The sequence below is a fragment of the Chenopodium album genome, chromosome 25 (assembly GCF_948465745.1).
Source record: "Chenopodium album chromosome 25, dcCheAlbu1.1, whole genome shotgun sequence".
Classification (NCBI taxonomy): domain Eukaryota; kingdom Viridiplantae; phylum Streptophyta; class Magnoliopsida; order Caryophyllales; family Amaranthaceae; genus Chenopodium; species Chenopodium album.
The window spans coordinates 19,946,236-19,968,636 of record NC_137858.1 but is presented as its reverse complement, the minus strand read 5'-3'; the positions used below and the strand labels follow the sequence as shown (position 1 = coordinate 19,968,636).

At 38.3% G+C, this 22,401-nt stretch overlaps 2 non-coding genes across 2 annotated transcripts; one reads left to right on the top strand and one right to left on the bottom strand.

Moving 5' to 3' along the window:
- The first annotated feature begins 301 nt into the window (after positions 1-301).
- LOC145615830 (small nucleolar RNA R71) lies at positions 302-407 on the top strand. The gene has a single exon (XR_014107415.1). It is a non-coding gene; the product is annotated as a small nucleolar RNA R71 (small nucleolar RNA).
- A 4,609-nt stretch (positions 408-5,016) lies between these two features.
- On the bottom strand, positions 5,017-5,122 carry LOC145615813 (small nucleolar RNA R71). The gene has a single exon (XR_014107401.1). It is a non-coding gene; the product is annotated as a small nucleolar RNA R71 (small nucleolar RNA).
- Positions 5,123-22,401: the final 17,279 nt, after the last annotated feature.

The window sequence follows — 22,401 nt, the reverse complement described above, 5'->3', positions numbered from 1 at the left end:
ACTAGAAGCTTGTGAAGGACTCTCGAGCTTGTTCTTGAGAGAATTCACCTCCTTTCCTAACTCCGAGACCATTGTGGACAATTCGTTGATGACATAAGATTGATCGGTTGAGCAACTTGTGCTTGCCGATTCCCTCTCTACATCATGCCAATCCATGTAATTCCTTACCACATCATGAATTACATCCACAACCTCTTCTTCCGTCTTGTTCATTATTGGCCCTCCAGCTCCGGCATCTAGGCTCGATCTACCTTGAAAGCTCAAACCACTATAGAAGATTTGGATCACTTGGTATGTTGGAATTCCGTGGTGAGGACATTCCCTTTGGTAGTCCTTGTACCTCTCCCATGCTTCATAGAGATTTTCTCTAGGCAATTGCTTGAAACTTTGGATTAAGGCTCTAGCCTCCGCCGTTTTCTTTGGTGGGTAGAAACGGGACAAGAAAGCTTTTGTGACATCATCCCATGTTCTCAAGGAATTGGGCTTCACTTCTTTGTCTAGCCATTCCAAAGATCTTCCTATGAGAGAGAAGGGGAACAACTTGAGGCGGATAAACTCTTGAGAAACTCCATTGACATTGATAGTGTTGCAATATTTTTCAAACTCCTTAAGATGGTTCAATGGGCTCTCATTCTTAGCCCCACTATATTGTCTCCTTTCAATTAAGGTGATCATTGCCGGCCGAATTTCAAAGTCATTTGCCGGTGTTGTAGGTGGAGCTATGCTGCTCTCAAACCTATATGCACCGGGCACTCCTAGTTCCTTCAAGGCAATTCTTGGATTTTCTCCCATGACTTGGGATCTATGCTACAAAAATCAAAGAAAATATTAGTAGCACGGCTACAGGTGTAGCCTAAAGTGTAAAATCTTTTTGTATTTTGCAAATAAAGTGGAATAGACTCAACAACAATATGCACTCAAAGCACCATTCCCCGGCAACGACACCATTTTGATGGGTGTAGGAACGGTAGGTCGTTGGGCTACCACCCCACCCAATCAAACAATATTTATAACTCAACAAACCCCTATGGAAGTGTAGTGGTAAGTCAAGGTCGAACCCAAAAGAATGGAGGTTGAATGTATATTGCCTAGTGTCAAGCTACTCCGAAGTCAAGTGAGGGGTTTATGGTAGGAACTAAGACTAAACTAAGCAATGCAAAAAGCTTGTACTAAATCAAATGTAAAGGCACTAGGGGAATGGATCCACATGCATCAACAATGAAGTTCAATCAATTTGGGAAGTCAACCAATCAAGTCAAGCAATGTGAGGGAAAACCGAAATTGCAACCAAAAGAGCACATCATGCTATTCTCCTAGAGGTCTAATTAGCGCCAACTACATCAAACACTAGCTAGGAAACATCACAAGATATCTCAATCGAGTAAATGTAAGCCACAAATCAATGGTCCGTATCAATGTGAACTCACAATGCAATCTAGTGTGAATAACAAGGGTAATCAAGCCTAATCAAGCACACACATGCACAAAATCAATCAACCAATTTAATCACATCATCAACTCAATCAATTTCCCCAAATTAATCTCAATTCATCATCAATACATGCTTCACCACTACCCTAGCAATAAAGCTACTCACAATCCATGAAAAACATCAAGATCAAAGCTAAACTAATCATCATACCCAAATTCATCAATTGAAATCAACAAATTCAATCCAAATCAATCAAACTAATAATCAACCAAATCAAACAACAATACTAATGAAATCAAACATTAAGTTGCATTAAAGAGTAAAGAATCCTTACAAACTTGATAGAAATCAAATCAAATGTAGCAATCTTCAATCATCAATCATCAAACCCACATTTCCTCTCTCTAAAAAGCTAAGAACTAGTGTTTTTCTCTCTCTAAGATCTAATCTAATCTAATTCTAACTAATGAAGATCTAATTCTACCACTAAAAATGGAAGGAAATAACTATATATACAAAGGGGAAGTTAGGATTGACGTCCAAAAATAGACCCACGCCGGTGCGGGCGCTCGTAGGAGAGAGAGAAGCGCGCACGGGAAGCACCCAGAAAGGTGCGCCCGCACGCACCTCATGTGCGGCCGCACACGACATATGTGCGGCCGCACACTCCCCGAGTGCGCCCGCACCAAACTGGCAAGCCTCCTCTTCTTCTCTTCGTCCTAGCTCATGGGGTGCGGACACCTTTGATGATGGTGATGGAGGACAAGGTAGGCAGCAACTTTCCTTGGAATTTTGGATAAACACAAGGCATGAAAAGTGCCCAACCAAGGTTTTGAAGCATGCTCTTCGGATCCCCCTTGACTTGAAACTCTTTGCACAAGCATAAGACATCAAAATCAATGAAAAACCATGGAAAGGAAGCTCGGGAATTCTTGGACAATCGATCATAACCTACAAATAAAAGAGAAAAAGCAAATAAAAGCGAAAAATAACAAATAAACAATAAAATGCACAAAATAGAGAAACTAACTATGAAAAGCATAAAATGAAGAAATTAAGAATAAAACTAAGGAAAACTAAAGAAAAGAGTAATAAAATGAAATGAAATTTATCCAAAAAGAGATCAAATGAGTGCCATAAATGTCACTCATCAGGCATGGAAATTGTGGGGCCTTACACAACTGCTCCAAGCGGCAAGCGCTACCTTTTGGTGGTTGTGGATTACTTACCAAATGGGTAGAGGCGGAGGCGGAGGCGGTCAAAAACATCAAGACAATGAATGTCATCTCCTTCATCTGGAAGAATATCATCACTCGTTTTAGGGTGCCTATGTCTTGATGAGTGTCATTTATGGAACTCATTTGATTCTTTTTAGGATGAATTTTATGCCTTTTCATAGTTATTTTCCTTAGTTTTCCTTTAGTTTTGTTCCTTATTAGTTTGCATTTCTTTGCTTGATTTTATATTTTTATGCATTTCTTGGTTTATTTGGCCTTTTTCTCTTTTATTTGCTTGTTTTCGTTTATTTTTCAGGATGAGATCGTGATTCAAGGATTCCTGAGTCTCCTTCCTTCATTTCACATCATTTTTGGATGCCTCTTGCTTGCTATTCGGAGCTCAAGTTTGAAGGAACACAAGGATCAAGTTTATGAGTTGGTGCACGCATGCGGTGGGGGCACCATTTTGGTGTTAAACCCACCGTGGAAATTATTTCAAGACTGCCTACCTTAGTGTTCATCATCATCCCCAAGTTGAGCGCACGAGGATGAGCATCATCGAAGAGGGCGAAGGAGTCCCCTGCACCCAGGCACGGGCGCGCGCGACCAGGGCGCGGCCGCGCAGCCCGGTGGCGCGGGTGTGCCTCCTGGAGCCCCTGTTCCGCACCCACATTAGAGTCGCCGCGTCTCTCCCTTGCACTGGCCGCGCCGCCTTTCCGGGTCTTTTTGGGATGATCTAACCGATTTCTCCTAGTTAGTTTTACTATATATAGATTTTCCTTCTACTTTTAGAGAGAGAATTGAATTAGAGGAGATTAGATCATAATTAGGGATAATTATGGAGAGAGAAAGAGTAGAATTGTAGAGAGAGAAACCCTTGATTTGATGATTGAAGATTGATTATACTTTAATTTGAAGCAAGTATTTCTTTACTTTAATGCAATCTTTAGTTCTTGATTTCATTTGTGTTGTTAATTGTTCAAGTTTGATTAAGTTTTGATTGATTTTAGTTTGTTTGATATGATGATGATGATTTGGTTGATTAGCTTAGTTTTAATCTCAATTTCTATGGGTTGTGAGTAGTTTACTTGCTAGGGTGATGGTGAAGCATATATGATGTGATGGATTGATGTTAATTGGGGGATTTTGATGGAGTTGATGATGTGATTAAATTGGTTAATTGATTATGTGCATGTTGCTATTGATTGAAGAGTAGCTAACTTGGATTGATGCACTAGATTGCATTGTAGGTTCACATTGATACGGACCATTTATTTGTGTCCTACGTTTGTCGATTGAGGTGGTTTGTGAGGTTCCGGTTAGTGTCTCTCGTAGTTGACGCTAGTTTGACCTCTAGGAGATTAGCCTATCACACTCTTTTGATTGCATGATTGATTTTCCCTCGCATCACTCGACTTAGTCAATTTCCAACCCCAATTTGCTATGTCCATTGCTAGTATATGTGGATCCTAAACCCTAGTGCTTCATTATATTGATTTCTATTTGTTGTTTAGTTGTTTAGATCATACACACACCTTACCCCTTGATTTCAAATAGCTTGACTTAGACAAAGGTAGTTAGCTCTCATTCCTAGTGGTACGACCCTCGACTTACCATTATAATTGTATGAAGGTGTGTTGAGCGTTTATAAATTTTGTTTTGGCATAGGAAAGTTAGTTTCAACGACCTAGCTTACACCTCGTGTAAAAAATGGTGCCGTTGCCGGGAAATGGTGTAGATAATTGCTTTTGTTGTTGAGTCTATTTCATCTTATTTGCAAAAATTCAAAAAGATTTTCTTCTTAAGGCTACACTTGTAGTCGTGTTACTAATAGTTTCAATGAGTTTTGCATGCATAGAACACGAGGACGTTCCCTTGTACCTTTTGACCCGGAAATCGAGAGGACACTTTCAAGGAGAAGGATTGCTAGTAGGTCTTTGAGCACAAGTTCTTCAAGTGAAGAAGAAGAAGAAGAGCAAAGCATGGTAGAAAATCCGAGGGTAGCCTTGAAGGAATTGGGGATTCCCGATGCATACAGGTTTGAAAGTGAGATTGCATTGCTAACAACACAGACAAATGATTTTGAAATAAGATCGGCCATGATCACTTTGATCGAAAGGAGACAATTTAGTGGGGCTAAGAGTGAGAGTCCGCTAAATCATCTTAAAGAGTTCGAGAAGTATTGTAACACAATCAAAGTGAATGGTGTTTCACAAGAGTTTATTCGGCTCAAATTGTTCCCATTCTCTCTCATAGGACGAGCCTTGGAATGGTTGGACAAGGAGGTCAAGCCGAATTCTCTTAGAATATGGGACGAGGTTACTAAGGAATTCTTGTCTAGGTTCTACCCCCAAAAGAAAACGGCGTAGGCAAGGACTTTGATCCAAAGTTTCAAGCAAAACCCGAGTGAGAGCTTGTATGAAGCTTGGGAGAGATATAAGGAGTATCAAAGAGAATGTCCCCACCATGGCATCCCAGCCTATGATCAAGGGTGAAAGTAGGTCGTTGGGACTACTAACCCTAACCAAATTAGAAATTTATAAAACCTAAACTTACACTAAACTAGTTAGTGGCAAGTAAAGGGTCGAACCACAAAGACTAAGTGTACCAATCTATGCTAATTAGACTACTAGGAAAGGTTGTGAGATAGAAAGAGATTCAACTAAACACTACTTAGAGCAAACAACTAAAACTAGGGAAAGTGGAATCCAATTTCATCAATGCATTCAACAACATCATACAATTAGATGAAAATGACCTCAATTAAGAACAATCAACACATTTAACTCACTCTCGCACAATTAAGCATGTTAATTATCCTACTAAACTAATTCACTCTCGTGCAACTAGCCTAGCAAAGGTATGGAAGAATTCAGGGCTCTCAACCAACTCACTTTCGCACAATTAATTGAAAGCACAATTAAGAGCATAGAATCAATTAGCTAGAAAGATTCTAAACCATACAAGCATCATCCATACACAATAATCAAGAAACAATTTCATACTAATAACAATCAATCATTCAATTCATCACATAACCTTCATCCATTCCTTTAGAACAAAATCTAAGCTAACATAATGAACAAAAACAAGGAAAACAAGGTAAAACAAGAATAAAAGCAAGAATCAAACAACTAAACTATTTAAATTACTCAAATCAACAAACAAATAAGAAAAAACAAGAAAAAATGAAAGCAAGAAAGGTGAGAGAAAGTTAGGAAGACTCATTAAATATATGACAAGAAAAATCCGCAAATTGCTTCTTCAAAATCCCAAAACTCCATGAAAAATCCAAGTTTTCTCTCTCTAAAACTACTTCTAAACTAAAGAGAGAGAGAATCCTAATCTAACCCTAAGAGAGATAAAATAAAAGAGGCTAAAACTAATCTAATCTAGGGTAAAATTAAAAATGTTTCTAATAGTTCTAACCCTAAAAGGGGTATTTATATACAAGCTAATAAAAAATAAATAAAACTAACTAAAATAAATAAATAACAAAACTAAAATAAAAAAGAAAATAAAAAGGAAAACAAAACACAAAAACCCCCAAATCCCATCAGACCCTCGAATCTCCTTCTCTTCGTGGCTGCTCTAAATCACATCATCAACTCCAACATCACCACCGTTCATCAATTTCAATTAGTATTATCATCATCGAGCATCATGACATCGCAGCCGTTAGATTAATCGAAGCAGTCATGATTGTCGAACTTCATTAATCTGTACAGCTTCTCGTGGAAGATCGGAGCGGCTGTGCATACCCTTAGGATCGGATGCTCATTGCTTCTGCCTTGAATTGGTGGAAATGAGTTCAAATGAAGCGGCCGCTTTGAAATTCAGAGTGCCCGCTCCAAAGGATTTAAAATTAGATTAATTGTGGGTTGCGGGCTGCTCTGTTACGGTTGTTGGTGAGTGTGTGACGGTGGCTAGGACTCGAATTGGGAGTTGGCTGCAATTCTTGGGCCTGTTGCGGTGGTGATGTCTGGTGATAGTTGGGGCAGGAACAGGGGTTGAGAACTGGTGGTTTTGGCGGTTGTTGTTGTTGTTGTTGCGTGAGGGTGAGAAGAGGAGAAGGAAAATAGGGGAGTGAAGCTGATGGAGTTGTGGGCTAGTGTGGTTTGTGCTTTAGTGTTGCGGTGGTGGTTTGGTGGCTGCTACTTACGGTTTGGAGTCGCTTTGTGTGGAGGAGATGGTGGCAGAGGTAGTGTTGTGAGGATGCGGTGGCTGGTGGTTGTTGCTGGCGGTTTTGGCAGGCGACGTTGCTGCTGTTGGTGCTAATGGGAGCAGGGGAAGAAGCTGACGTGGGGTGAATTAGGTCGTTGGGCTAATCCTCCCTAAGCCAAACAAAATTTATAAACACTCAACAAACCTAAATACAAGTATAGAGGTAAGTCAAGGGTCAAAGCCAAAGGAACGGTAATGTCTAAGTGCTTCCAATTATGTGCCTAAGCTAGGTCGAAGTCTAAGGATAAAAGAGGACACTAACAACTACTAAGACAAAGAAACCAAACAAATAAAGTGCTAGGGATTAGGATCAACAAGTAATCATGACAATTATACCAACTCGGAAACATGTTCAAATCAATGGTTGTGAAGACCAACGGCAAACTCAATCAAAAGAGTCAACAAGCTATTCTCCTAGAGGTCTAACTAGCATCAACTACGAGAAACTCTAGCTAGGAACGTCACAAACCAACTCTATCGACAAATGTAAGCCACAAATCAATTGCCCGTATCAATGCGAACCTACAATGCAATCTAGCATAATTCTCAAGGCCTAATCGAATTACTCACATGCAAACTTCCATTAATCACTTTAATCTCAACAATCAATCAACACAATTCCCCCAATTGAGCACAATCAATCAATCATACAAGTTTCACCCTATCCGTAACAAAACTATTGGGGTTTGGTGAGTCCGACTCACCACGGAAACAACCCCGACCTAAGGAACCACTCGTAATTAATAAAATCATAAAGAATAAATAAATAATCATAAAACGGGCTCTTACTTGAAAGCCTTGAGCACCGCAAATGTCGTGCCTCCAACGGTATCCACCCACAATGGATGAACACGACTTTTTAGGTCCGCTACCTTGGAGTTAGCAAGGTCCGACCAAAACCCAAGTGTTAATGGAGTTTAAGAGTTTTCCCAAAAATATGGAATGCTCTTTCTAACTCCCACTCAAGCAAAGAATTCTCAAGCCATGCCACGACTATTTATAAGGAAGTATCCTTTGTGAATTCCACTCATCTTTCAATGTGGGACTTTTCACAAAAAGATCCCACATGGAAAGATTGGTGAATTCAACCCTTAGTTAAATAAACCAAGGAACAAGTAACAAGTGTCACATGGTTAGGAGTGGACCACTTTCTCACTTGGTCCCCAAGGCATTTCACATACAATGTGAATTAACCATGTGTCACCCAACCTTGAGCCCCAAGTTGGGTTCGGTTGGCCCATTTTATTTTGGCCCGTGTCCATGACCCATCAACCCGGGTCCACGGCCCTTGCCACATGTGTCGCCACTGTGGCGCGCCACCACCATGGCACTGCCACGTGGCACGCTGCCACTTGGTGGCTGCCACTAGGCGGCTGCCATGCGGGCTGCCACGTGTGCTGCCACATGGCGTTTTGCCATGTGTGCTGCCACGTGGCACGCTCCTATTGGGCACGCTTTCCTAGCCTTTTGCGTGGCTAGGATTTTACTTGTTACTTGAAGCATTTTCCCGTCTCGCCAAACCCAGAATTTTGGCTCGACATTTGAGATTCTCCGACGCTCGGTTTCGACGCTTCAAGCTCGAATTTCCGACGTCTAAATGTTTAACACTCGGGCAAAAAATTAATTTCTTCCTAATTAATTCGTCGAGTCGGTTCGTATATTTTGCTTGGGTGTGACCCGAAGGGTTCAGTCAAGATTAAGCTGTAATATTAATTTTATTAATATTACTGATCGGAAGCGGCCTCCACCCAGGCATTCCGATCACTTGACCTTGCTGAATATATTAGCTTTTTAATAATTCTAAACCCGCTATCAGAATAATACACTTGTTCGAAGGACACCATTCCTTTCAATCTCCCACTTGTCCTTCCGGACAAGTGTGCATTTAGTGTATAGCCCCTTTCCTATGTCTCTTCATGAACTACAGAGTAAGATTACTCGTCATCTCTGTTACGTCCAGATGTATTTCTCGAAATCCGAGTTTGACTGTCAATAAGCAGATGATTTCTAATATCCATCTGAGCACGGCCATGCATTTTCACAGTCTCGCTCTTCGAGAGGCCTTGTAAACAACAAGACATGTTCCCTATTGTTAGTAGGGGGACATTTCCAGTCTTGTAATGTAGCTTCCCTTACTAAGAGGACCTACCCGCCTTATATCTGTCTTTATAATCCCCAGTTACGGCAGACGTTTGGCGGATACCAAAGTGGACCAGTACTCAAACAAGAGATCTCCCACTACTCATGGTCAAAGGAAAAGAGTTCCGATAGTAATAATGAGAAAAATACTTATGACGATTTTTAAATCTCTTAAAGTATTCTCATAGGTCGATCCAGTATGGTTCTAAACCAATACCTGTGCAAATGATTTATATCCTCATAGCACAAGAAACGGTGCTATAAATCATACTACACACTAATCTCTAATGGTCATTAATCGTCCACAAAAATATGACCTTGATTAGGGATAATTTTCGATTAAAATATTCAATGTTCACTTAATAGGTGTTTCTTTATCCAAGCCATTGACTTGATACCCTATTTTGAATATTTATTAAAATCGAATTGAATCATTATTTAATTCTAAACCACAATTAAATAGTTTTGTGGAATATTTAGAAATATTTTATTCCACTATGAAACTTCACAATGTTTCATCTTATGATAAATGGTTTTTCCCAAATGTTTTAAGAGTAATAATCTTCATAAAACATTCATAGAAATCACACTCATATTTGACATGCTTGATTTCTTTCATGCAATTATGAATGTTGTCGTTCACTTATTGCATAGGTTTAGTTATAATTACTTTGCAAACCTTAGCATCTTCATTATCCACCATTTCCATAATAAAATTTTGAGAGTGTTAATGGATTACATGTGATTCAGGATTTATTGTCCAAGCAATGGCTCCCACTCATTTTCATGATTTGAGACCTTCTACTTGACAACCTACAATCATTAATGTTCAACAACGAACCTTTCCATTTAACATCTTTCCTTATTATTGCCTTTGATGCAACAATATTCTCAACATATATTTTAGTAGACTCCCCGATGATACCTTGCTTGGGTTTTACTCCAAGCGACTCACAACGATTTTGGATACCCTAATCACTTGTGATCATGGAAATTTTCCTTAGATTCCCGCACATTATATATGGATGCACATCCATGTTACCATTCTCAAGCCACAACGCTTCTTGCCTCGTGCTTATAAATGGCTTCCTTGCTAAGGATCCAATCCTTGTTAAGGTTTGTGCTTGCAACATCAAAACTCAAATTATATTTGTTTCCATGCGTCAAGAACTTCATCCAACTACTTATCTAAGTTCTATGGATGTTCTTGACTATAATCTAATGATCTAATACTTAGATTAATGTCGATTGGTATTATATACCATACTTCACATGCTCTAAGCATGTAAGTCATCTGACGATTCCATATCATAGCTTTACATGATGGATTTAATTCTAGAATGATTCTCAATTTTATTCCATCCATGTGACATTTAGCTCATACAGTTACACTGAGTTTTGCCAAATTGTTCGCTATATGATATGGTTAAAAGTCTCTTACTAGAGTCTTTCTTGTTTGATTTAGTACTTAGCCTAGCTTATACTTAGTTCAAACATTTACTTAGCTTCATACATATGGGTCGAAAGCCTTTCAAAGTCCTTCATGTTTAACATGGTAATTTCTTTTACTCATTTAAACATTTTAATTAAGTCTATACCATAGAACTTAATTCCCAACATGTACTAAGTATCGTCTTTAGCTCGGTCCATTGTCGAAAATACTTTCAAAACTAACCATTTAGCATTTGATAGTTGTTTCACAATAGAGTTTGTAAACTTCTTGTAGGACCATTACTTTTGCTCCCACTAAACTTCTTGTTCATCAGAATTTCTATGTTTCTCCATAAGTCAATCCTCTTATTAACTTTATGAGAAAACACTTTCCAATTCTTTCATGCAATGCTTCCTTTAATCCCATGACGGATTCCATGTGCTTGCTTTCAAATCTAGCATTATTTAGATTTTCAAAACCCTTAGACTATTCCATAGTCACTTTCAAAATTCTATTTTGGGAAGGCGGTTTTGGTATCTATTTTGCCATATTTCATATGTGCAATTTTTCTAGATCAATCACGAAAAGACTTAAGCATTCCGATTGGTGAATAGGTTTTTATTAAAATCAACTCCTTAAAATTAATCATATCCTTTTCAACCAATCTAGCTATGTATGCATATACATTTCCACATTTGTTAGTTTTCTCCTTGAAAACTTATTTGCAATCGATGGATCTTTCATCATTCATGCAAATTAATCAAGTTTCGAATATGATTTTCAAACATGGAGTCTATTTCGGATTTTCATGGCCTCTAACCATCATTCGGAATTTGGATTTGTCGTAGCTATCTTACAAGACATTATTCCTTTGCTTGTAAGTCTTAGGTTTATTTCTAACTTAATAGAAAATTTATAGGATTCAATCCAAGCCTTTGGTGAATTCTATACCTATACGGGGTAATTGCATCAAACACTGAGTTTTAAGGCGCTTTCAAAGCCCTTTTATTATGTTGATCTTACTCCAACATTTTTGATGTTTTGCGAGTAAAAAATTCTCTTTTAAGGCACTTGTAAAGTCCTTTTGAGTATTCTTGATCAAGCATTCTCACGAAGTCCTTTAAGGTCTTCCGAGATTCTCAGTTCTAGTTTGTTGCTAAGCTCGATGGTCATCGAGTTCATTTTCCTCCCACTTGTCGTTTTGGAAACGTGTTACTTTCCAGATTGACACTACTTAGAGCAACAAACATTTTTGTTCTCAATTAGGATGTGGAGGTAATGCCCGCAGTCTCACTTGAATGCTTACAAAGAGATATGTATATTTTCTTTGGGTAAAAGTTCGCTGTGAAACAAACAGTTAGCTCCCACATGAGCTATCTTAGTCTTTATTGAGCCATTCAGCTCCTACTGAGCCACCTAGCTCCCACTGAGCTAGTTAGCTCATACTGAGCTAGTGAACTCCCAATAAGACTAAGAGCCTTAGACATATACTTGAAAAGACTTTTAGAAGTTATTTCTATCCATAACTGAATATGGTATCCTTTCTTAGCTTCGATATATTGTTTAGTGTAGCATTAGTCATTTGTGAAAATCTTTAAGAACTTTATAGGAAGGGTTATAAGCCATCATCGTTCGAGTCATTTTCAAATGACACCGAGGTCTCCGTGAAGACACACTATGTTCTTTGTGGAGTTATTTATGAAAATTTCATTCATAACTTTGAGATGGTCATGCTTGGCTCAAGCAAACATCGCTTGATCTAATCTAGACGTTTTGATATCTTGCCAAGTCGATTCTGAACTTCACTGGACTCTTGAGCTACTCAAGTCAAGTTTGTTCACATTTGATGAATATAGCCATATCCTTTCAAATTCTTTGTGAAACGTTGAAGTAATTAAATCCTCTTTAGCGTTCGGAGTCAATTGTCTATACCAAGAGCAATAACTCTTTGCTTTGTCCGTTTCAACAAGTAAGTCTTGCTTGTCTTAGAACGATTCCAATTCGAGCAACTATCAAGAGCCTATCTAATAGAGCCTTGAGTACGTTTTTATCGACGTGACATTGCTAAAGATGTTTGGAACGCAAATCAAGCCCATGACTTGAACTTAGTGAGTTTATCATGTTAGGGAAATGTTTGTTTATAATCAAGCATTATTGACTCAATGCTTGGATAACCATGCCATTCAAATAAATCTCGCAACTATTGCTCATTACTTTGAATGTGAGTCTTTCCGTGTGTAAACGGATCAATTGCTGATTATGGAACATAATAACCATTACTTGTTCCAGCCTTTGTTCTTAAAAGGTCTTTAAACAAAACATACGACCTTACAACTGATGTAGCTCTTCTTGCTTCATTCTAAGCTTGTAAGTCGATAACTTAGCTTAACTTCAATAGTTTGAGGTCACTATCATAGTGGAACACCAAAGCAGTATCCGATACTTGTGAAGATAACGAATTGCTAAGTTAACTACAATAACATGAACTCATGAGTTGAAATGGAATCTAATTCCTTTTCTTCGTCCCTTCTTCCTATATTTCTTATCATACAATATCTCATAATCTTACTTTAAAAATCATTTCTGTAAGTACCTTAACTCTTATACTTTGTTAGGCTTAATCAAGCACCTAGTGCGCCGTAAAACAAAGTTCCATCTTTTCCATTAATTCTTACTCGAATTACTACATCAATGAGTCCTACTCAATTATGTATGATGCGAAAAGATACGTTGGTTGTCAAACATTGAAAATCTTGAGTTTGCAACTCAATAACTCATGTTTTATCAAAACTACCTAGTATTTATGAGAATTGTATTTTAGAAATGCTTTTCCTTTCTTTGAGAACTATTCTCAAGGATTTCCTATACCAATCATGGAAACAATATCATTTGATTTAGAGTACTATAAATATAAGTGCAAAATATAACCATTTATCAAGAACATAATAAGTTTGAACTAGCATTCATGGAAACTTCAATCTTATTAAACGTCTTATTTACGCATAAAATTGTCCCTATTTGGCGAAATAAGGCGATTCCAAGATCCGAAGAAACAAAGAGTGGTGAAGCATGCTTTGGCTTGTATTAAACACTCAATCTTCTAGGGTAAGCATTGCCTTGCTAATGGCTTTAAGCCACTCTTGGTTAGACAACCGTCGCATCTAATGCATCTTTGACGATGTATCTCTTTTGCCACGGTATGTGAGGACTCCTCACTCATACCGATGAGTTAAACCAAAACCAACGTGCACACCCGGTGTGCCTTATGAGCCTTGGAGAAGTGATGGCACCTCGCTTTGGCGTAGCCTACCATCACCCTCGTCCGGTTAGTAAGTGTTGTTTTGGAAAGGCAAGTTTGACTCAATATTATTAGGGACCTAGGATTTCTATGTTGGTTGATTTAAGTGAACTTAACTAATCATCGCAACATAAAGAAAACCTAAACATGCATCTAACGAATAATTCACATATATATAAGCATAAAATATAAAGAGAAATTATAGATGCATATTGGCAACTAGCATGACCCCTTGAATTCTTCAAATCTTCACAAGGTCTTCATTTGCAATTCAAGGCTTTGTCTTCCAAGATACGCCATCTTCAAGACTTAACCAAACTATGCAAATACTAATGTCTACGACTAGGAATAATCTAAATATTAAGGTACAAAAATACTTAACGGTGCGTAGACCATATTTAGATTTACAAAAATACATAACAGCACGTAGTCCGTATTTTCTATCCTAGTCGGGTCCCACTAGTTGCCAATTCTTAAAACCTGTGAGAGAGAATATAAATTCCATTCATCCATTCACTATTTGTGAATGGCCCATGCAATTTACAAAATCAAACAAGTAAAATGCATTTAAACAACGCGCACACTAGTAACTAATCTAGGTGGTTAATCCGATTAACAAGCCTAATTAAAGCTAGTCAAAGTTGTTTAACCTATTATGTAATTGACGTCATTAATAATTGAAGCTCCCACTAAATTCCGCATTTCCCTTAATTAATCCAATTAATTAAGTCGGTAGCACCCAAACTTGTCAAAATAAAATTTTGCCAATGCCGCTCAAAACCGAGGCCTAGCCTCCCAAAATTTTAATTAAAATAAACAAAATTAATTAAAATAAATAAAACGGCAAAATAAGCAATATTAAGCCAACCGCATTTCAAAAGGCTTTCGCTTTAAGCGTTTTGCCAAGGAAACTCGAATAATCGCGGCTCATGCAAACCAAGCATATTACGGCTAGTCACCTCACCGCACCAAGCATATGCACACACCCAAAAAACCGCACACACGGCCCGCGGCAAGCAGCCATAGGCTGCTGCCACTAACCGCACGCACGTGGCTGCTGCCACCGCACGCTCGTGGCTGCTGCGGCCGTGTGCTGCTGCCGCGCGTGTGGCCGCACGGCGGGGCAGCCACCTTGGCAGCCACATGCGGGCTGCTATGCAACCTGGCTAGCCAAGGTGGTTCTTTGCCTCGTTTTGCGTGCCATGGCCTTGGGATTTGATCCCTTTTTGCGAAACATAATTAATTAATTCTAAATTAATTTTAGAACTAACTTAATGAGCAAAAATAAAAATTTTAAACAAGTCTAACTTAATAAAATTTTCAAAGTGCAAATAACCAAAATAATTCCAAGAACCATTCTTAATTAAATTGGTTTAGCTTGGTGCAATAACAAAGTTGAGGCAATTTCTCACTTTTAATTTAATCAATTTAAATTAAACTTGAGAATTTGACAAAGTAAGGGGAAGTTGGAAAAATATGAACTTTAATGTTCAAATGAAAATTCCAACATCTAAATTTTGTGAATCCTTGAAAATTGTATCTTCCAACATGAAGATAACCAAATTTCTATCACAAAAATTGAAACTTTATGTTTCCAATCAACTCAAAATGATTAAAACAACAAAGTTTAACACAAAATAACATGGAATTTAGTGGTTTTTAAAGTTTCAATCACTTATCACAAATAAAGATTGAATCTTTAACACTTAGGAAGCCTCAAAACAAAAATTTTTACACTAAAAAGAAATTAGTTTGCAATTATGTGAAAATAAATCAACCTTTAAGCATCAAATACTACCAAGTAAGTGTGCTTTAAGGGGATTTAAAATTGCAGAAAATAATGCAAATAATCAACCACATAATCAACAAGTTATGCCATTAATTTCAAGGTTAGAAAAGACTTAAAAAATTTTCGTCAAAAACGAAAAATCCCTCGAAAAAGGCATTTCTAGTCAGAATTTGGCTAAAATCACAGTTCCAACGGGGAAAAAACCTTTCCAGAACACCTTTTCCACCCAAAATTCACTAATTTGGGCGAAATCTGGGTTCTGGGCCAAATTCGACATTAAAAACGAGATTAAAATATATAAAACCGAGCTACTAATCTAATTAGCAACTTAAACCAGAAAAATAAGCCAAAATAAACCTTGAAAAACATGATTATAAAAATAAACGAGCGGGGCTCCGATACCGCTGTTGGGGTTTGGTGAGTCCGACTCACCGCGGAAACAACCCCGACCCAAGGAACCACTCGTAATTAATAAAACCATAAAGCATAAATAAATAATCACAAAAAGGAAGAACGAATCATACCCTTGAAGCGAGCTTCGCCCTCACAAAACGGGCTCTTACTTGAAAGCCTTGAGCACCGCAAATGCCGTGCCTCCAACGGTATCCACCCACAAAGGACGAACACGACTTTTTAGGTCCGCTACCTTGGAGTTAGCAAGGTCCGACCAAAACCCAAGTGTTAATGGAGTTTAAGAGTTTTCCCAAAAATATGGAATGCTCTTTCTAACTCCCACTCAAGCAAAGAATTCTCAAGCCATGCCATGACTATTTATAAGGAAGTATGCTTTGTGAATTCCACTCATCTTTCAATGTGGGACTTTTCACAAAAAGATCCCACATGGAAAGATTGGTGAATTCAACCCTTAGTTAAATAAACCAAGGAACAAGTAACAAGTGTCACATGGTTAGGAGTGGACCACTTTCTCACTTGGTCCCCAAGGCATTTCCATTGCAATGTGAATTAACCATGTGTCACCCAACCTTGAGCCCCAAGTTGGGTTCGGTTGGCCCATTTTATTTTGGCCCGTGTCCATGACCCATCAACCCGGGTCCACGGCCCTTGCCACATGTGTCGCCACTGTAGCGCGCCGCCACCATGGCACTGCCACGTGGCACGCTGCCAACGTGGCATCTGCCATGCATGCTACCACGTGTGTTGCCACATGGCGTTTTGCCATGTGTGCTGCCACGTGGCACACTCCTATTGGGCACGCTTTCCTAGCCTTTTGCGTGGCTAGGGTTTTACTTGTTACTTGAAGCATTTTCCCGTCTCGCCAAACCCTGAATTTTGGCTCGACATTTGGGATTCTCCGACGCTCGATTTCGACGCTCCAAGCTCGAATTTCCGACGTCTAAATGTTTAACACTCGGGCGACGAATTAATTTCCTCCGAATTAATTCAACGAGTCGGTTCGTATCTTTTGCTTGGGTGTGACCTGAAGGGTTCAGTCAAGATTAAGCTGTAATATTAATTATATTAATATTACTGATCGGTAGCGGCCTCCACCCAGGCATTTCGATCACTTGACCTTGCCTAATATATTAGCTTTCTAATAATTCTGAACCCGCTATCTGAATAATACACTTGTTCGAAGGACACCATTCCTTTCACAAACAACTACTCTAATCAACATCATTAAATCAACTAACAACTAAGAAACAAGAATCAACAGTCAATGAAGAACAAATACTCAAATCAAAGATCAAACATCAAATCCAATCAAACAAACATGAATTAACTAATCAAAATAATAAATGAGATAGAGTTAGAAATGCACATTGATAATAGAGAATATCTCCAACACAATTGTCACCATTGATTCTTCAATCTCTCAATCACCATTGAAATTCCTCACTTTCTCTCTCTAAAATCTACTCCTAAACTAACCCTAAAACTAGAGAGAGAAGCTCTCAACTAAGCTAAAATTATGAATGAAATCTTATTCTAAATTTGCCCCAAAAATCGGGTTACAATGATATATATAGAGGCGCAAAATTACAAAAATTGAGCAACAAATACCCAAGAAGGCGCACCCGCGCTGCAGGGGTGGCGCGCCAGCGCCCGCTAGGGGTGCGGCCGCACTACCTAGTGGTGCGCCCACGCCAATCTGGGTTTCTTCGATCTTCTTGTGGCTTCGTGCGTTCGCTAAGATCTTCACATCTATGATGATGATGAACCCTAGGAGTGGCAGTAGCTAATGCTCTTTGATAATGGGTTCAACACTTCAACACCACTTCTTCATGGTAGCACGACATGAGAGCGCAAGAGCTAGGACTTGGAACTTGCACTTCCTTGCATCTTGAGCTTTCCAAATGCCGTGACCTTCCTCCAAAAGCTTCCTCCACCTTAGTAGATCACCAATATCAAGACCCGAACCTCGTACAATACCTACAACCACGGAGATAGAGCAAATGAAGGAGAAAATACTAGAAACCAACGAACTGCAAAAAAGGTACAAAATAAGAGAGGAAAGATAAAACTAAGCAACAAAGCATATAACTAAGCATTTTTTAAGCAAGAAAGCTATGAAATGAGGATGAAAACAACCTAAATACTCATCAAATGGGTGCCATTTATGACACCCATCAAATGCCCCCAAGCTTATCTTTTGCTCATCCTCGAGCATAACATAACCAAGGGATGGAAAATGATGAGCTTATTCAAACAAACTAAAGAAGAGAGGAGACAAGAATATACACTAACTCACTTTCGTAGGAATCACGGTCAATTTTAGCAACTAAAGACAAGCCATTTAAACCCCTAGATCGCCCTAGAGGACGAGTGATGCTCTCGTAAGGGTTTCCTAAGAGTTTAACCCATAACTCTCATAATAATACAAACAAGGCAAAGCATGAAAAACAAGTCAAAAGGAAAGCAAAACAAACAAATTTTCATGAAAGGACTTTTCCAAATGTACAAGCACAAATGAATGAAAATCCTAAACAAGTAATGGAGTGCACGTTCCAAGATACCTAAGGTTAATTGAAACATAAATATGCTAAGCAAAGCATAGGAACTAGCTTTCACAATCCATTTTCATCCCAAACGATCTTACCACGTTCTTCCTAGTAGTCTCATATCAACCTCTAGTGAGAATTCCAATGATTCCTCGAAAGAACCGGAAAAAGAGAATTTTTTAGGCTAATCGACATCATGACTATGCAACCCTTCTCCTTAGGCTAAAACTCACATTTCTCTCCCCTGATGAATGACTCAACCACTTAGGTCAAAAGGTCTTTCCCCAAGGTTGTAACGTTAAGGTAAAAGGGGTGAGGGTAGGCTAAAATTTAAAATTTGGTGGTTTTCCTAATAGTGAAGCAAAGAACGGGCCTTTTCTTAGAATCACAATCAAATAATCACCAAACAAAAACACCAACACCCCCAAGCTTATTCATAGCTATAAATCACAAACATATACACAAAAAGCGTGAGAACGCTTCCCCCCAAGCTTAAATGGAGCATTATTCTCAATGCTCAAAAAGAGAGAATACTCACATCAAAATATCTTTGAATTTTTCAATTTTCACTTTTTTTTTCTTGTTTAAAAGTGCTTTATCCTCGCCTCTTTTAACTTTGGACGGCTTTTTTAACTTTGCACTTATTATGCCTTTGCCTTTTTTAACTTTGGACGGCTTTTTCATTATTCCTTTGCCATTATTCACAAAATATATACAACACAATCTCACTTTCATTTGAACCAATAACCAAATTTATACACCACAATCTCCAAAATATGATCATTTGCTTCACAAAAACCAAAAATGGAACAAAAAGAAACACAAGGCTCAAGAATCTAAAGGTGTGGCTTGAAAAGAAGTGAAGAGACTCAAATGGTTAGCAAGTAGGCAAATTTAAACCCAAAAGCCGAAAAATGATGAATACTATCCTAGAAAAAGAAAAATTAACACCCCAAAAAGATGCCTTTATCCTCCCTAAATGGTTCGGTCTCGGTCTTAAGAAGTATGAGTCAAGATTCTAGATTAGGTTCGCAATAGTCAAGGATCCATGCTGCTCATGCTAATATATGTAGAAGGCTTAAAAAATAATGAACCTCACACGGATGTAGCAAAAACTCACTATTGGTGTTAAATCGACTATAGGAAGCAACTACCAAACATGCCACATACAAGTAGAATCCGGTTTCATGATCCCACTAGTTCTAACCAACTACCTTAGCATGCTTTATCCTAGAATTAACCAAGCATACTCTCAAACCGTGCACACCGTTACCATTTAGGAAGAAAATCATTCAATTATACAAGTCCAAATGTTATTATGTCCAAAGAAAGAACAAAACAAAACACATTGCAAATTTGCCTTGATAGAAACAAAAATCTATTTGGAGTTTTTCAAAATATAAGAACATGGAAAAGCATATACAAAGGTGCATAGCATATAAGAATCAAAATCCCATCAAACATGATAGAATACCCTCCCCCAAGCTTGAATGAGACAATACACTCAAATCATAAAGCATAGAAACCATTGGAGGGGAAAACAAGGAGATCAATCCAACAAACCAACATATGTCCAACAAGTCATCATCCACTAGAGAAAGAGCAAGGAAGGATATTACCGGATATTAGGTGGGTGTAAATACCCGCAAATGACGCAATTAAACCTTTCAAAGCTAACAACCTCTAATATTGAATTTTGCCTTCCATATGCTAGCAATTGTAGTGCCAATCTTCTTTGATTCTTGATCCAAACCAATGAAACAAAGTATATCAAGTCATGTACCTAGAAAAAGGCACACAAAAATTTCCATGAGAGAAAAATCTATTCTAAAAAGAAAAGAAAATGAAAGCAATATAACACGTGTTATTTCCCGAGAAAGGCTTGCTTAAGGTCCAAGCTTGACCGCTCTAGTAAATAATATTGCAACGAACGCAAGAGCTTATCAAATGCACTACTACACATTTCATAAGAAAGTAAGTGTGCACAGGACAAAAATAAGGCATGCAACAAGCATAGTGCACACCTATGAGGATAGAGATGCTAAGAGAAGGAAGAAGAATCAAAAGAAAACTCAGCAAAATAAGAAGAAAAAGAAAAAGAAGAAGAAGAAAAAGAAGAAAAAGAAGGCAAACTCTCCTCAAAATATTTTTGGGTGGCAACATCACCCTTTTCCTCAATTGGAGCCAAATGAGCCTCATACAAATCATCATAGACCAAAGGGTCCCCAATAAGCTTAGCAACAAAGGAAGGGAGAAAAATAGGGCAATAGGGGATGTGGTCAAACTTTTGAGAGAAAAGGGTATGAGAAATAGGCAAAGGGGTAGCTTCTCCCTCAACACAAGGTCTCACATCGCCAATGAGGGCATGAAAATCAATCATTGAATCCTCAAAAAAGGAACACTCATGATCACCATCTCCCTCAAACATCCAACTCCCAAGAGGAACCACATAATCTCCTCCACTACCTTCATGAACAAGAACTCCCTTGACTTCCTTAAAGCCCAAAGTCTCAAAACCATGCATGAATGGATGCAAATTCATCTCAAAATCATCTCTCTCCCGTGAAGCATCCTCAATTAACTTACTTAAAAGGTTATGGCTATTCCTTTGACCCTCAATAAACACATTAGACATAACCTCAAACAAGTCCAAATACTCATGGATAGAAGAGTCACATTCATACACTTGAGACTCATCAAGATGGGAAATAGGGTTAGGATTTCAAATTCAACTCTCTCTTCGTTCTCAACTCCTTCACCATCACTTATATGCTCACTAATGGTATCCTCACACTCTCTTGGTTACTCAAAATCACCATCATCATCCTAAACACACACATTGGATTTGTAATTTTCACACACAAGGATCAAACATGACAATTGGCTTTCTAGCTCTTTACCTCTCTTTCTCCTCCTCAAGACGCTCCTCACTCTTTTTCATCACCTCCAATTGCCTTCTCATATAATTAAGAAACGACTCCTTTTTAGGCCCAAGATCATCACTAAGCTCAATATGCCTAATTTGAGTTTCCAAAGTAGCAATAAGAGATTCAAAAGGTGTAGAAGATTGAGGCTGAACAAGAGAAGAAGAAATACAACCAAGATTGGAAGAATCAACATTGAAATCATGAGCATATACATCACATTGGGGGGTGAGGGCACAATCAAACATGTGAGATTTGTCAACTTCAACATGCAATTCATTATCATGAACAAAAGAGGAAATAGAGTTGGAGGCATTTGTTCTTGCGACACATCATAGGAAATCATGCTAGCATTGGAAGAATTAACATATTGTACATCAAAAATTGAAGCACGATTACCCCTATGATGAACTTCCCAAGCAAACCAAACATAAAATTCCTAAGCATCTTCAATAGAAAATGCTCTAAATCTACCATTATGCATTCCTTCAACTATATCCCTAGTTTGTTCATTCAAACCAAAAAAACAAATCTCACAAGCCTCCCAAAGACTACAACGATGATAGTAAAGAAATCCCTTAAGTCTATTGAAATATTCACAAAAAGGCTCATCATCATATTGAGGAAATGAGAGACATGCCATTTTTACAAAGCAAACAAAAAGCAAATAAAAGAAAAATATAAACAAAGACCTAGACTCAAGCAATCAAAAACACTCAAACATAGACACCGTTCCCCAGCAACGGCGCCATTTTGACGTGGGGTGAACTAGGTCATTGGACAAATCCTCCCTAAGCTAAACAAAATTTATAAACACTCAACAAACCTAAATACAAGTATAGAGGTAAGTCAAGGGTCGAACCCAAAGGAACAGTAATGTCTAAGTGCTTCCAATTATGTGCCTAAGCTAGGTCGAAGTCTAAGGATAAAAGAGGACACTAACAACTACTAAGATAAAGAAACCAGACAAATAAAGTGTTAGGGAT